The sequence below is a fragment of the Lepidochelys kempii genome, chromosome 7 (assembly GCF_965140285.1).
Source record: "Lepidochelys kempii isolate rLepKem1 chromosome 7, rLepKem1.hap1, whole genome shotgun sequence".
Taxonomy (NCBI): Eukaryota; Metazoa; Chordata; order Testudines; family Cheloniidae; genus Lepidochelys; species Lepidochelys kempii.
This window is the reverse complement of record NC_136386.1, coordinates 67,804,126-67,820,533: the sequence shown is the minus strand read 5'-3', so window position 1 is coordinate 67,820,533 and position 16,408 is coordinate 67,804,126.

Sequence of the window (16,408 nt, the reverse complement as noted above, 5' to 3'; positions counted from 1 at the left end):
CCCCAGCAGCAAAACAAATACCACCAGTAAAAGCACAGCTCTGCTGCTCTAGTTGCATCTACACAACAGACTTCTGCTGGCATAGGGATGTGAAGCAGGTATCACACCTCTTCTCCCCCATGACTCACATAGGTGTGCCAGCAGTAGTCTGCAGACATTGCCTAAGGTTACCTCTAAAGTAATCTTAGTTTACCGTCTAAATCAATGAGGGTCTGCACAGGTACAGCCGTCTTTCTGCATGCAACAAATTGCAGGATTGGAGCCTAAATAATCTGGGTGATTCAAATTTGAATAGACTCCCACTTCTGAATTCAGAGCTTATATGTGAGGCTCTGGTTTTGGCCATCTCCACACATTGGGTGTGTTTATAACTCAGTAGCAGCTGAAGCTGTTGTGTCCCAGCTTTGTATTTCTTGCCATGCACCCCACCAGATCATTTTTGGCAGTGAGAAGTAATACTGTGAGCTGCTGCTCAATTGTCTATTACTAGCGTTATAATGAAGAAGCTAAACTAGCCAGTTCCGCTCAACAGCAGCATGGCTACGTCTAAACCTCGGCAGCTTTCGGTCCGATCATCCCATTACCACGCTGTCTCTTTGGCACCAGCTCAAGAAAGAATAAGGGAGGACACAGAGGATTCTTAAAATAAATCTTGGCTGGTGTGGTGGCTGAAGGAAACAATTTCACCACTTTATCACGCACCCTTTGTACAATGTTAAACCTAAATTAATTAAATAAATCAGTTGATGAAATCACCCTATGAATGTGACAGCATACCATAATTCACTGCAGCTGCCAGAGCAGGGAGCAGATGGAAGACGCTGGATTTTCCCCTGTGCTACAAGTACCATTTTGTTGGTCCGATTCTGTTTCCTTTCAGATTAAGTCAAGGGCACACGTCGGGCCTCATTCTGCAGCTGCGCCTCGCAGAGCGCTCCCACAGTCAGGGGGCTTTCCCCAAAAGCAGAGCAGCTGTATGCAACATGAATGTGCAGAGACCAAATCCTACCTTGGGTTACACTGGTGTAACTCAGGGCAAATCTGGCTCTAGGCGCAATTGGCATGTGGAATGATCCTCTCCTTTTGTCCTCTCATCATGCACTCTACACTAAACAGAGTACTTTTAACAAGGGTAATTGCATCCTCCCTACCACACACAAAGTTCAAGCCTTAGTGTAAACAGGGGGATGCATTTGGTGGAGCACAGGCAGCATTTTGAACATGACAGTGACCTTCTGCACTCTGGCTGGGAATGAAAGTTATCAGTTGGCCTACACACAACACAAACACCCCGGGGGGGGAGAATACAAAGAGAAGGCATTTGTAGTGGCTGCTGCATCACAAATGAAAACAGATTAGTGAAAAATATTTAAGCAACTCATGACTGAATGCAGAAACTTCTTACACAGTGCAGAGATGAGGGGACATGCGAATCTGCTGAGCTGCACAGTACAATGAAAAGTGCACTGTTCTAGGCATGGCAAATGAACACCAGTGCTGCACCCCGTTCTACAGGGAAAAGGGTATGGTGAGAGGCAGGGACTGAGTTTACTTGATGCCATGGTTCTGAGGCCTCGAACCTGCTGTGGGAACGACACGCTCAGCAGCCACTGACTTAGAAACCTGTTCCAGGGAGCAGGACTACAGTCAGTGCCATTCTGTCACTGGACGGCGAGTAGTGCCATACAGAGATTAGCCACCATCACCCCAACTCCTCTACTGCACCTCCCTTAAGGTGAGCTGGACAAAAGCAGCAGTCAGCCAATTCCGCTGAAACATTAAAATGCAAAAAGTCCTTAGAGTCCATAATTATAAATGGTTCAAACAACCCTCAGAGTGCCACAAATAAAATCCGCAACTGTAACACAAAAGTTCACACTCAGCCCAGTTCTTCTGCCACACACAGAGCTCTTCCTCCATCCCAGGCTGCTGCACCCACAGCTGCCAGTCCCAGCCCTTTCTGGCTGGAGCTCAGCTCCCTGGTCACTGTCTTCCCTATCCTGCTGGCCACACCCTACAGCTTCCAACCCCCCAAGTACCAGGGTCCTCTTGCAAGATCCTGTCTTACTTCCTGCAGTTTCCTGAACTTCCCCCTTTGCTGCAGCCACCTGCTTCTCTTTACAGAGAATTACCTGATGTAATCAGGGTTGGATAGCCCTTCTAGGTGCTCCAGCCCTTAAGGGCAAGCCTGTTGCACTCGGTGGTTTGAGCATTGGCCTACTAAACCCAGGGTTGTTAGTTCAATCGTTGAGGGGGCCATTTGGGATCTGGGGCAAAAATTAGGGATTGGTCCTGCTTTGAGCAGGGGGTAGGACTAGATGACCTCCTGAGGTCCCTTCCAACCCTGATATTCTATGATTCTATGTACCAAATGCTGCACGTTTTACTTGGAATCCAATGATGAGCTGCCTTCTAGGATATGAGATATCTCTACTGTTCTCCGCCCTTGGGTGAAATGACCCATCACTCACCCGTCACAAGGTGAGGATTCCTTAGGTCATGTTGGTGGAACAGCTTGAGATTGCCAAATAAAATGAGGGATCAAATTAGGTTTATTTACAGTGACTAGAGTCCTGATGCAAAGGTTTTTCTGAAGTCAGTCTGACTCTTTATATTGACTTCAGCTGACTGGATTAGACCCTTGGTAACCCAGTCAGTAACCCTGCAGATCCCATTGGCTGGGAACTGCGGCCAATGTGAGGTGCAGGGGCAGTGCCTGCGAGCAGCCGCACGGAGACCCCCTTTGGTCCCCCGCCTAGGAGCCCTGCCAGAGAGGTGTGCCAGTCACTTTTGGGAGCCCCCCGAGGTAAGTGCTGACCCCCTCCTGCATCCCAACCCCCTGCCCCAGCCCAGAGTCTGACCCCGCACCCAAAGTCCCTCCCACAGCCCGCACCCCCTCCCACACCCAAACTCCCTCCCAGAGCCCACATCCTTCACCCCCTTCCTGCCCCAGCCTGGTGAAAGTGAGTGAGGGTGGGGGCAAGAGAGTGACAGAGGGAGGAGGGATTGAGTGAGCAGGGGGCAGGGCCTTGGAGAAGGGGCAGGACAGGGGCGTGGTCTAGGGGAAGGGATGGAGTAGGGGGCAAGCCAAGGGTCTTTGGGTTTGCGCGATTAGACAGCTGGCAACCCTACCAGGTGGGCTTGTGGATAAAAGGAGGGATCAAATTGGGTTTATTTACAGTGACTAGAGTCCTGACCCAAAGGTTTTTCTGAAGTCAGTCTGACTCTTTATGTTGACTTCAGCTGACTGGATCAGACCCTTGGTAACCCAGTACTTTTTCTTGACAACTACCATTTTGTGCTGCAGAACTGAAACACTTTCATTACAAATGTCTCTAGCCCATATGTGTGGCAAAGATAAGATGCAAAATGTGAACCAAATGGGAAAAAAATACCATGATATGCTTGAGTCTGCTGAGAGCCTGAAACAGCGGTTTTGAGAAGAATTTAGACTGCTCCTGTTCATCTCAGTGTGGTGCTAAATCTTCTCCCTCCTTCCCCTAAAACTAGCATGTTAAGGGGTGTTAATGCTGAGTTTCAATGGTGACAATTTAAACATCAGCAATGTGAACTATTTCACTGCTACCCACAGCAGGCAAGAAAGAAGAGGTACAAATATATTAACGAAGATCTCCACAATCTACTGAGAATGGCATCGGATTCTAATGTTGCACATGGGCAGAGTTGTGGGGATAGTCTGGGAGAGGGACAGCTATTCACTTCCCCCCCCCCAGTCTCACCTGCGGCAATAATTATACCTACTATTCATACAGAAGTTCACATTTCCAAAGCTCTGTACAAGAATTAATTAAAGAAGCTGTATAACATCCTCATTGGTTTACAGATGGAAAACCAGGCACAGAGATAAAGCGGCTTTTCCAACATCACAGTCAGTGTCAGAACGGGTTCCAAGAAAGGTAGGAGATATTGGCTCCCAGTCCTATACTGTGCTCAGTTCATTATAACATGTTCCCTTTAGGAAGCCACGATAGCAGTGAAAAAGTATCGTGAGACTACTCTGCCTTTATATTTCATTTTTCCTACTATACACTTTAATTTGATTCAGTAAGTTTTAGGTGTGTCAATTGATGTTACATCTAGCACTCATTAGAACTTTGCTTTTTCCCGTTATTCCTTTATATGCTATGCAGTTTTCTTTGCGTGTCTAGATTTATGAGACAATCGTCTGCAAACACTAAAAGAGTCGAACTAAATGTTAATTGAGAGTAATACTGCATCCTCAGAACCACAAAGCAGAGGTCCGTTATGTTTGCTTTTATATTGCTTTCCTGACCTTGGACAATTTACTGGACGAGGTTATTACAACAGGCTCACTAACCTTTTCATTCTGAAATTAAGAAAATTTATTTTCCTGTATTTCTGTTTAATCCTGATAGGCAACAGCTTATGTATCATGCTCAAGTTCAAACATTAGTACAAGCAAAAAGAAAATGGAGCTTCTTAACCATGCATCTGATATAAGTAGATGGGCTCTATAGAATAGCTTAATGACTAGACCTCCAGGATAATTCCAAACATTTAATTTACACATGGAAAATGTTGTAAATATTTTGCCCCGCCTCTCCCCTCCCACCCCATTTTTTTTTATTTGTATCAACAGCCTGGAAATGTCATAGGTTTGTAGTTAAAACTGCTGACACTGACTCGATGAAATGTTAAACTTCCATGTTCTATGAAAGGTTGCAAAGGTTTGAAATCAAACCAGGTGGTGGAGGGGAGAGGAAAGAGGACAGATGCCCTGTAATTAGAGATTGAACAGAAACAACTGTTCCTGACAACACTTCTCCATGTCAGCCAATAACCTGCAATAGAGAAAGCCATGTGAAAGTGAAGTATGCAGTGCAGGATAGCAGTGGCTTAGACTAGAAGAGGCACATAGAATCATAGAATATCAGGGTTGGAAGGGACCTCAGGAGATCATCTAGTCCAACCCCCTGCTGAAAGCAGAACCAATCCCCAATTTTTGCCCCAGATCCCTAAATGCCCCCCTCAAGGATTGAACTCACAACCCTGGGTTTAGCAGGCCAATGCTCAAACCACTGAGCTATAGAAGATGACTAATTTTATAGCAGGTTTAAAATCAGAAATTAAAAAAAAGCCTTATAATTTTTAGTGTCTGTTAAACTATAATAAGGTGTTGGGAAAGCCCCTTATAAATATCTCTTATCGGGGAAATGCAAAGCAGATTCAAATAACCCATATATAGTATTCAATATAATGTGCTGTTAGCTTGCAGGTAAAATAGTAATTATAAACTAAGCATTTAAAATATAGGGCCATATTCTGTTCTTAGTTACAGCATTTTACGTCTGAAGCGACTCCATTAGTTTAAATGGAATTACTCCAGATTTACACCAGAGCAGAATTTGGTCCATGCTACTTTTATTCAGACTCTAACAACTGTAGTGTCCTGGGGACATAGCTCTTAGATTCTTGACCCGACCAAAGACTCTTTCCCAGGTGTTTAGGAAGTGCTGTGTGAATGCCTAAGCTGCGTATACATGCTTGCTAAAGCTCAAAGTTATGTATCTCTCGATCACGTCTCAATGCTTTGATTTTAAAAAAATCCCCAGTTAAGGTAATAGATTATAAATTATAAATATGAAAAAATCCACAAAATTGATGAGTTTATATATTAGAGATGGGTCCAAGCTGCCAAATCTGGGTTCAAAACTAAATTTCAAAGTCTGCCCAAAGTGCAGGTGTTTGGGGATTTAGGTTTCTGGTTCATGCCTCTCTCTAGTTTACTTAGTTATTGGAGAATTGGGGAGTTAAATGTTACAACAAGCTTGTATTCTGAGTTCCTCTCTCTGGAGTTGTCACGAAAGAAATAGCTAACAAGCAGATTTAACTGTGGAACACAGGCACGCCGATGGGAGGGGAAGGAGCAAACGGGGCAATTGCCCAGGGGCCTGGGCGATTTAAAAAAGGGCGCAGCAGCCCCGGACGCCACTGGCAGCACAGCAGGGCTAAGAAAGGCTTCCTGCCCGCCCTCGCTCCACGCTGCTCCTGGAAGTGGCCTGCACATATCTGCAACTGCAGGGGGGGCAAAAGGGGTCTCTGCGCGCTACCCCCACCCTGAGCACCAACCCTGCAGATCCCATTGGCTGGGAACTGCGGCCAATGTGAGGTGCAGGGGCGGTGCCTGCAAGCAGTTGTGCGTGGAGACCCCGCCTTGGGCCCCCTGCCTAGGAGCCCTGCCAGAGAGGAGTGCCAGTCACTTTTGGGAGCCCCCCTGAGGTAAATGCTGACCCCCTCCAGCACCCCAACCCCCTGCCCCAGCCCAGAGTCTGACCCCACACCCAAAGTCCCTCCCAGAGCCCGCACCCCCTCCCGCACCCAAATAACCTGATTAGTAGCTAATGTCCCATAGACTTTTAATGGGACTCTTGCCCTTAAGTTTTGCAATCCCACCCTGTAACTATTCCTTCTCTCTGGGGTGGTTTTCTTTTATTTATAAATCTGAAAATGCCATTTAATATGATCGGTAACCGGGGTTTGGGTTCTTAACGGTTCCATGATCAAACCCTCAGTCAATTAAAGTAACTGGGGCTCGGGTCCATCTCTAGGGATTGAAGCTGTGACCATTGCATCTAAAACAATAAGCATTTTCTGTCTGAGCTAAAGGACCAGGGCCACTGGAATTTTTACTGGCAAAAATTAGTCCTCTCTCAGGAAAGGTGGCACTTCAAAAGCCTGGCATCACCTCACACCAACCATTGTTTTAATACTGATATAGAAAAAATAGTGCCAACTACTCAATCCACCAACATTAGTTCCTTGGATATTCTCCCATTGATTTCTCTTACCTATGAAGTGACTTTTGCTTAGCTGGATATATCTGACAAAACTGGATTGCAATCTGTTTATGATTTCCAAAAGTACAGCAATTTACACAGGAAACAAAAATTCTAATTGTGCAAGATACGCACTGTTCAGTACAAAATCAAAGAGGCAAATTCTCCTAGATGCTTTGGCCGCTTTGTGCAGTGTCACAAAACAGACACAAAACAGTCACAACCAACCACAGCAGCTTTGTGTCACCAGAGCAGAGAAAACAATTGAAGCATACTGGTGAATCTGGCACACAGTTTTTTGAAATATTCTTTGTATTTCAGAGAAGTCCTTCCATTACCATGTAGAAAAAGCTTGAAGTGTGCTTGTTCGCAGCCCATGAAGCTGAGGGGTTTTTTAAACACATAAACCAACATCTCGAAGCTAAACACCTGAAGAATAGTGTATGCAATTTGGAGACTGACTTAACAGGATACTGAATTCTGTGCATCTCCGTCGGCCTATTTTAACATTAACTTTCAGCTTTATGCAATGCAGCTAGACTCCTCTGTCCCTTATAACAGCCAGAGATGGAGACTATCTTATTATCACATGCAATCTACCCATCATTATGGCATAAAAACAATTGAATCATGTTTACACCAAAAGTCACAGCTGTCCCTTACAAAATGAAATTAGGTTTGATTTTGTGTCAATGTCATCACAGTGTTCATTAGTGACATCTATTTTAAGAGGGCATGATGGCCGGTCCATAACTGCAACAGCACAAAAGCAGTGCCTCAGTGAGGGACAGGATGCCTTCTCCATCTGACTTCTCACATATGAAGAGCAACTACTGCATGTGAATGGGATGCATAACTGGGTTAATTTACTGTGCAGAATGTATATTGTCACTGGAGTCAGACTCATTCCGCCCTGTTCTTCAGATGTGAATGTAATAAAAGGCAGCACACCAATTAACAAAGAAAGGCTAGATGGGCTATAGTGACCACCTGAATGATAGTAAGTGCTATCCGGAGAGAAAATAAGGTACAAGCTAACAAAGGCCACAAAACCTGTAGGCAACAGCTCCATACTTCCCCAGATTTTTGCATACTGATTTATTGGAATTTGGCGATAACCCTCCTCTCATTAAACTCTAACTCTGAGTTGGTTCTCAGCAGTCCTTTTCCTCCCCCAAACTGAACTTGTGTTTATAAGTAAATGTAATACCACAACAGTTCTAAATGTTTTTCTTTAGAAGTCTAATTACGGCATTTTGAGAACACATATCCTACCTTAGGTGAAGTTACTTGGATTATAAAGCCTTTGAAGCAGGGACTATCTTCCTACATGTCTGTAAAGAACCTGGCATCATTTTGGGAAGTATGTAAATAATAAGAATGAAATAGGATCACTTTGTTTCTTTTACTTATGCTCAGGTTTGACACATTTGAAAAAAAAATAGGACAAAGCAACTTATCTACAAGAGGGTACTGCTACCAGAATAATTTGATTTATCAGCAGGGTAAGTCACACACTGTAGGCCCTGATTTACACTGGGAATTGGCATCGGGGTAGCTAGAGCGACAGAGAGAGGTATGAGGACAAAGCAAACACTAATAAGAACATTCAAGGACATTGGCCAGAGATGCATACAGCTAGATGGTCAGGTACATCTAAGAAAAAAAATTAATGATTCGAGCTAAACAAATAAGTAATTAAGATAAATATAGGAATCCTTGATGGCCATCTCTTTGGCTTTCTATTACCATCATGATACAAAAGGTCTTGTGGAGGGATATGGAAGTACAAAAATCCCTATTGGAGGCAGTAGAGCTGATTAAAAAAATAAAAATAAAAGGGAAGAAATTTCATGGACTATTTTTCCAATGTCTTTTCCCTTTTTGTGAACATTTGAAATTTCAAACTTAAAAATAATAATAAATAATAATAATAATGCTGACCAGCTCAATGAATGGTAGCAAAATTCAGAACCTTTTCTGAGAAAACTCCTTGATACCTTTCATGGACCTTTTTTTAATTTTGAAATTTGTATTGTTTCAATGGCAACGCTGATATCTGAAGCCCTAAAGGGCTGATTTCTGCACCACTGAAGTCAACAAGCCCTGAATGGGTGACTACACATTCCAATAATTTTCTTGTCTTTTCTAGGCAATAGGCGAGCTCCTGTGAATAAGGAGTACTTGTATGAATACAGGTTTATAGGAGTACAACCGTAAGCAGACAAAAGTAAAGACATGCATAAAATAAGGTTGAAAAGATAGCCTTCACTCTGCCCCCATGTGCAAATGCCTTCTGATACAATCTTTAATTCTAGAATCATTCTATTTCTCAAATATTATAGACACACACACACACACACACTTGTCAAAGGATGCAATTTCTTTCCAATATCAAATGATTCACTGAACTATCATAGTAATCTGGGAACACAATTTTTTTTTCTTACCACCTGAGGTACAAGTGCAGGATCTTGCAATAGTCTTTCATTCTTGTATCGGTATACTAATTTCACTGCCGTACAGTAATGGTCTGATATATCTAAATGGACTTTTCACTGTCTGTCAAAGTTTTTTTTCTCTTTAACATATAGTAGGTACAGTAATAATGATGTCAGTACCAATGCTTTGTACATTTAACAGCATACTTTTCTTTTGAAGACATCTCTCAACAGTAATTTATTATTATAGCATTTAACAAGGTGGGTCTCAGAATCTGATACACCGCTGTGTAACTTCAGTTTTATGATGAGAAAGAGAAATTTTTGAGCTTAGTATACAAAAGGCTTTGGTTCAAGACAAGCACCAGTAAACAGTCAACAAGGATTTCACACAGCTGTGAAAAAAACGCACACATTAAACTACAATCTCTGTTTGAACAGTCATCACTTCCTCCTGACCTCAGCTCAATCTGTGATGACATAGTCTCTGGATAGATAATGGGCACTTCACATTTCGTACAAGAGAAACTTCATGCAGAAGGTAATAGAAACTGCTATTCCTCACTAGGAGTGGAAGGACTAAGAAGGAAGGTAACTATTTTGAAAAGACATGTCAGAATCTACCTAATTTTCTCTCATATTCCATCCTGGCAAATGAGACTCAATATATTTTTTGAAAGAGTCTATTTCACAGGGGTAACATGACAGACTCATACAAAGTTTTAAGAGGTGCAGTTTTACCTGATAGAGTTCAGTTTGAGGCCACTACCAACACAGTCCAAAAGCCAGAGTGTGATTATAGGAGAGGAATGTATGGGAGTTAGGCGTCTTTGGGCCTGTTTTCCCATTTACACCAGTGCAAATCAGGCATAACTCCAATGAAGTCAGAGATACATGAGTGTAAAACCAGAGTAAATGGGAAAAGACTAAGACCTCTTATTTCTAAGCCTGATCTTGGAAAATCTCTTAAAATTTCTTTCTCCCCCTTTTTCCATCTTAAAACTAAGTATGCCAGTACTTCCCAACCTTTATCAACCTTAAGCAGCCTTGGACACGAAGTGCCATACAAAGTACAACATCTCACCAAAGTAATACTATGAGTTTTGCATTTCTGATCTGAAATGCAAGCTTTGCTCTTTTGCAGCAACATGATAAAGACTCATTTACGGTTAAATGAAGAGGTATTGATGTATGAACTGTTGTATCATGGCTTAGAGACTAATAAAGATTGTCTTATAATTAGCACAGGTCGGAAAATCTGAGCTGTGTTCATTTTATTATTTATTATATTATATCCATATGAACAATCTATAATTGCAGGATAACCACAAAAATTAATAAACCCTCAATCTTAATAAAATTTAGGAGGTAGAAAAGAGCTAAGCCAATTTCACAGACCTCTGTGAGGCTTATGGATAAGGACTAATAATAGGTCAATTAAACTGGCAGGTGCAAATACTATCTGACAGGTATGGGCAAGAAGTAGTTACTGAAACTAGAGGAACTCCAAGATGGAAAAGACTCCTATGTATAAAAAATGCACAGTTGGAGTTCTGCTGCTTATAGGAAGATGGTGACAGCTGCTATATGTGACATAATTCCCCTCACAGGTCAGTGTTACTTGTTGAAGCAGCTCCATGCTTTCTACCACCATAAGGAGTGGTTGTGGTGTACACATAGGTAGCCAATGGCAGCATAACTCCTGAGTGACCTAGAAGGCCCAGGAAGCAGCATGCAGTGGTGATTGGATTGCCAGATGAATATCACTTGTGTTATGCATTTCCCATAAATCTCATGGTAGATTAGAAGACCATGCCGCCCACCATTTCTGTGCACTCACAAACTGCTCCCCTGAGCAGGGACAGTGCCTTGGTGCTTGGAAATGTAATGTATGTATGATTCTGTGAGATTGGGGAAGGTTTCATTCCAGAATTATAAAATGAACATTCTTTGTGCAAGCTTCCCCACCAATCAATCTCTCTCTACACACACATAGCCACATATTATGAAAGAGAATTTGCCTTTCGAAACCCATCAACCAAAGCAAATGTCACAGGCATTTGTAAATCGTTTCAAGGTCAGGAAGGAAGTTTCCTGTTAAGCAAGGACTAAGTTTCTTTTGGAGACAGTTTAAAATGTATTGTTAACTTCCTCTGACAGGCTTCATTCAGGGTTTTGTAAAGCCTTGGATCAATGGCTCGGAAATTTTCCTGCTCACTGCAGTCAATTGTGCCTTTGAGGCTTGTTATACCATGGTTGGGCAAGCACCCAATTTCCAGCTTGTCACCTAGGAGAGTGCCCCCTTCCCTGTCAGATGCCGTTTTGTGTTGATGGGCTTCTAAATAAAATTCTAGGTACAGAACTAAAGCTGACTGGTCTGTAATTCCCTGGGTTGTCCTTCTTTCCCTTTTTATAGATTGGCACTATATTTGCCCTTTTCCAGTTTTCTGGAATCTCTCCCGCCTTCCATGAGTTTTCAGAGATAATGGCTTAGATATCTCCACAGTCAGCTCCTTGAATATTCTAGGATGTATTTCATTAGGCCCTAGTGAATTGAAGACATCTAATTTGTCTAAGTAATTTTTAACTTGTTCTTTCCCTATTTTAGCCTCTTCTGATCCTACCTCATTTTCACTGGTATTCACTATGTTATTCATCCAATCTCCACCCCTTCTTCATGAAAACTGAAAGAAAGAAGTCATTAAGGACCTCTGCCATTTCCCTATTTTCTGTTATTATTCCCCCCCCCCCCCATTGAGTAATGGGCCTACCCTGTCCTTGGTCTTCCTCTTGCTTCTAATGTATTTGTAGAATGTTTTCTTGTTACCCTTTATGTCTCTAGCTAGTTTGATCTCATTTTGTGCTTCGGCCTTTCTAATTTTGTCCCTACATACTCGTGTTATTTTTTTATGTTTATCCTTTGTAATTTGACTTAGTTGCCACTTTTTGTAGGACTCTTCTTTTATTTTTACATCATTGAAGTTCTCCTGGTTAAGCCAGTGTGGTATCTTGCCATACTTCCTAACTTTTCTAAGCAGTGGGATAGTTGCTCTTACACCCTTAATAATGTCTCTCTAAGGGGAAAGACAGTTGACAGTTTTTCAGACTTGCTTCCCATGGGATCTTATCTACCAACTCCCTGAGAACTCTACCATTTCATGATCACTTTCACCCAAGCTGTCTTCCACTTTCAAATTCTCAACCAGTTCCTCCCTATTTATCAAAATCAAATCCAGAACGGTCTTTCCCCAGTAGCTTTCTCCACCTTCTGAAATAAAAAATTGTCTCCAATACATTCCAAGAACTTGTTGGATAATCTGTGCCCTGCTGTGTTATTTTTCCAACAGTTATCTGGGTAGTTTAAAGTCCCCCCATCACCACCAAGTCCTGTCCTTTGGCTGATTTTGTTAGTTGTTTAAAAAAAAGCCTCAGCCACCTCTTCTTCCCGGTTAGGTCGTCTGTAGTAGACCCCTACCATGACATCACCCTTGTTTTTTTACCCTCTATACTTACCCAGAGACTTTCAACAAATCTGTCTCTTATTTCCCATTTCAACCTCAGTCCAAGCGTATACATTTTTAATATATAAGGCAACACCGCCTCCTTTTTTTCCCTGCCTGTCCTTCCTGAGCAAGCTGTACCCTTCTAGACCAATATTCCAGTCATGTGTATTATCCCACAAGGTCTCTGTGATGCCAACTATGTCATAGTTGTGTTTATTTACTAGCATTTTGAGTTCTTCCTGCTTATTCCCCATACTTCTCGCATTAGTACACAGACATCTAAGATACTGATTTGATTCCCTCCTCCCCCTTTCTGTCTTGTTTCTCCTTTATCCCTGCTGTAACAGCTCATCCTCCTCCCAAATTCCAAACCTTCCCCCAAGTCTCCATGTTCTTGACTTACCTGTGGGCTTTGGTCACCTGCCCCCTTTGAACTTAGTTTAAAGCCCCCCTCACTCGGTTAGCCAGTCTTTATCCAAATATGCTCTTCTCCTTCCTTGATAGGTGGACCCCATCTCTGCTTAGCAGTCCTCCTTCTTGGAACAGCATCCTGTGATCAGGGAAGCCGAAACCGTCCTGGCAACACCATCTTTGCAGCCAGGCATTCACCTCCAAGATGATCTAAGAGACCACCTGCGCTCCTAACTCCTTCACCCTTACTCCCAGAGCCCTGTAGTCACTTCCAATCTGCTGAGGGTCATACCTTGCTGTATCATTAGTGCCCACATGAATGAGTAGCATGGGGTTGTAGTCAGAGGGCCAGATGATACTCGACAATCCCTCTGTAATATCCCAGAGAGGGGCCCTTGGCAGGCAGCATACCCGCCACCAACCCCCGGTCCTCCATCCCCCTCAGAAGAGAGTCACCAACCACCACTACACCACAGCTAGCTGTGCACATCTCTGGCCTACGTCACTACATGTTCTTTTCAGCACTTGCTTCGGCCGCACTCCTCTTTTTCTTCAAATTGTTTGTTATGCTCATTGGTTGCATATCGTCATTGTTAGACTATAAGCTCTTCAAGGCAGGAATCATCCTGTATGCTGTATTTGGCCCTATGGGGCTCTGAACCTAAATGGGCCTCTATAATTGTAGCTCAGGATTCATAACATGGGTTTGTGGCCCCAGACATCAACATTGCATGCTACCATTCCCCAATCCCTGGTGAATAAAAAAGTGAAAATTCAGAGGAGGAAAAAACAACTTTATAAGAACAAAAAATGTTAACTATACATTTCTGTTACAACTTTAACTGGGTACATAGGCCAAGCTGCATTTTTTCCTGTTCGCTCAATTGCTGTCACCATTAATCAGGCGCTTGCCTTTTACCCTGAAGGAAACAAGATTGTATTTAGAACTATGCCAGATGATTATTTTTGTGATTAAACTTTCAAATGATGTTTTAAATTGATAAATCAATGGCTTGGGTTTCATCTGAATAAATGATGGGGGTGATCCTGCCCATCACTAGCCTATTAGGGACCCACCATCCACAATCGTGGATGATTCTAAATAATTCTAAAATAGATCAATATGTTAAAGCTTTTCAGGAGTTAGTCCCCTTTCCACTGGTGGAACAGCAGGTTTCTAAGTTGGGAAATGAGAAAATTATCCCCCACAGACTCTACAGCACCAAGACCAAATATTTAACTGGAAATGTATAATTGATTGGATATATATTACAGGCATGGACTACATAGTGATTAATAACTAGACTCCGTGGTTCCAAAGATGCATAGCCTTCATGTGATTCAAGAGCCCATATTCTCAAGCTGTTCTTCTCTGGTGCAGCTGTGGCACAAGGTGTGCTGCCTACTAATTCAATATACACGAATAGCAAGCAGGCTCTAAAAGATGTGAAGGTGACTCAACAGAGCATGTGATAACCTAGATAATTCCCTTAGCAGATACAGTACACACTGAAGGCTTTTTGCCATTTTCTATGAAGCTGAGGAAAATCCCATTCTTGCTAGCAAACTTTTAAACTCTATTTCAGCACGGGCCACTATTTTATCTACCAAACGGTGAAGATAGAAAAATCTAGAACTTAGCTGAGTTTCCTGTCTGGTGGTTGGACTCGTGCAGGGCCAGCCTTTGGGGTGGGCAGCCAGGGCGGTTGCTCAGGCCGGCAGCCATGCACTGGCCCAGCCTGGTGCTCCACTTGTGTGCTGCGGCCAAGCAGCCGCGGTGGTGGTTCCCCTCCCACTGGCCCAGCCCCTCCCACCAACTCTTCTCGGCTGGCGGGCCCCAGGCTGCCTTCTCCCGCTCCCCACCCAATTCCTCCTCTTGGCTGGCCACCAGCTGAGAGCTCCTGCCAGTGACAGGGGTGGAGAGGAGCCCTCAGCCACTGTGGTGCCGCTTTGGCCCCACCTCCTCCCCCAAGAGGCTTGTACCAGTTGGTGGAGGGAGAGGGAGAGAGGGGGAGGCTCAGCAGCAGGCTCGGGGCTTTCTGGCTGCCGCGTGCTGCAGACAGCTGGGCTCCCCCGTGGTGCGGCCCCTGCCTCCTCCGTGGGCTCTCGGGGCCATGCTGGGCCTGGGCCAGCACTGGTGGGAAGGTTCTGTGCACGGTGCTCCGCATCTGCCCCATGCACCCACCCTGACCCCGCCATTATTCGAATGCAGAGGCTGGGGAACTCCGTGGGGGTCCCACACCATGCTGGGCAGGAGGCGGCAACGGTACCCAGTGGACGGATACTCCGACCAGTGGATGCTCCTTGCTCCAGGTAAGCCCTGTCGGTGTGGGCTCCGCAGACAACTGGTGTCCCTTTGTCCGCTCGCCCCACCAACGCCTCTGGTCTAGGGAGGGATGTGGGTCGGGTCCAGTTTAGGAGGTTCGGTCTGGGGAGGGATGTGGGTCGGGTCCAATTTGGAGGGTTGGCCTGAAAGCAGAGCTGGTCCTGATCCTAGTCTCTGTGCCTCTCTGCATGGGGGCAAGGACTAGTATGAATAATGACACTGTAAATAAAATGTATTAAAGTTTTTCATATTTTTAAAACTTTTTAAACAGTTTTTAAATTTGCCCCAATGTCACTAGAAAAATTTAATTCAAGCCCTGGAAGTTCCTTTGAGAAATGTGAACAATGAGATAGTGTGATGGTTCCCTTTCAGTGGGAGCACCACATGGCTGGTGTTTTGGCCAGCTTTGGCTTGTGCTAGCTGTTCTTACTCACATACTCCCTCACACATACAGTCTCCCTCAAACAGTCATAGATTCATAGATATTTAGGTCAGAAGGGACCATTATGATCATCTAGTCTGACCTTCTGCACAACGCAGGCCACAGAATCTCACCCACTCACTCCTGTGAAAAACCTCTCACCTATGTCTGAGCTATTGAAGTTCTCAAATCATGGTTTAAAGACTTCAAGGAGCAGAGAATCCTCCAGCAAGTGACCCGTGCCCCATGCTACAGAGGAAGGCGAAAAACCTCCAGGGCCTCTTCCAATCTGCCCTGGAGGAAAATTCCTTCCCGACCCCAAATATGGCGATCAGCTAAACCCTGAGCATATGGGCAAGATTCATCAGCCAGATACTACAGAAAATTCTTTCCTGGGTAACTCAGATCCCACCCCATCTAATATCCCATCACAGACCATTGGGCCTATTTACCATGAATATTTAATTACTAAAACCATGTTATCCCAT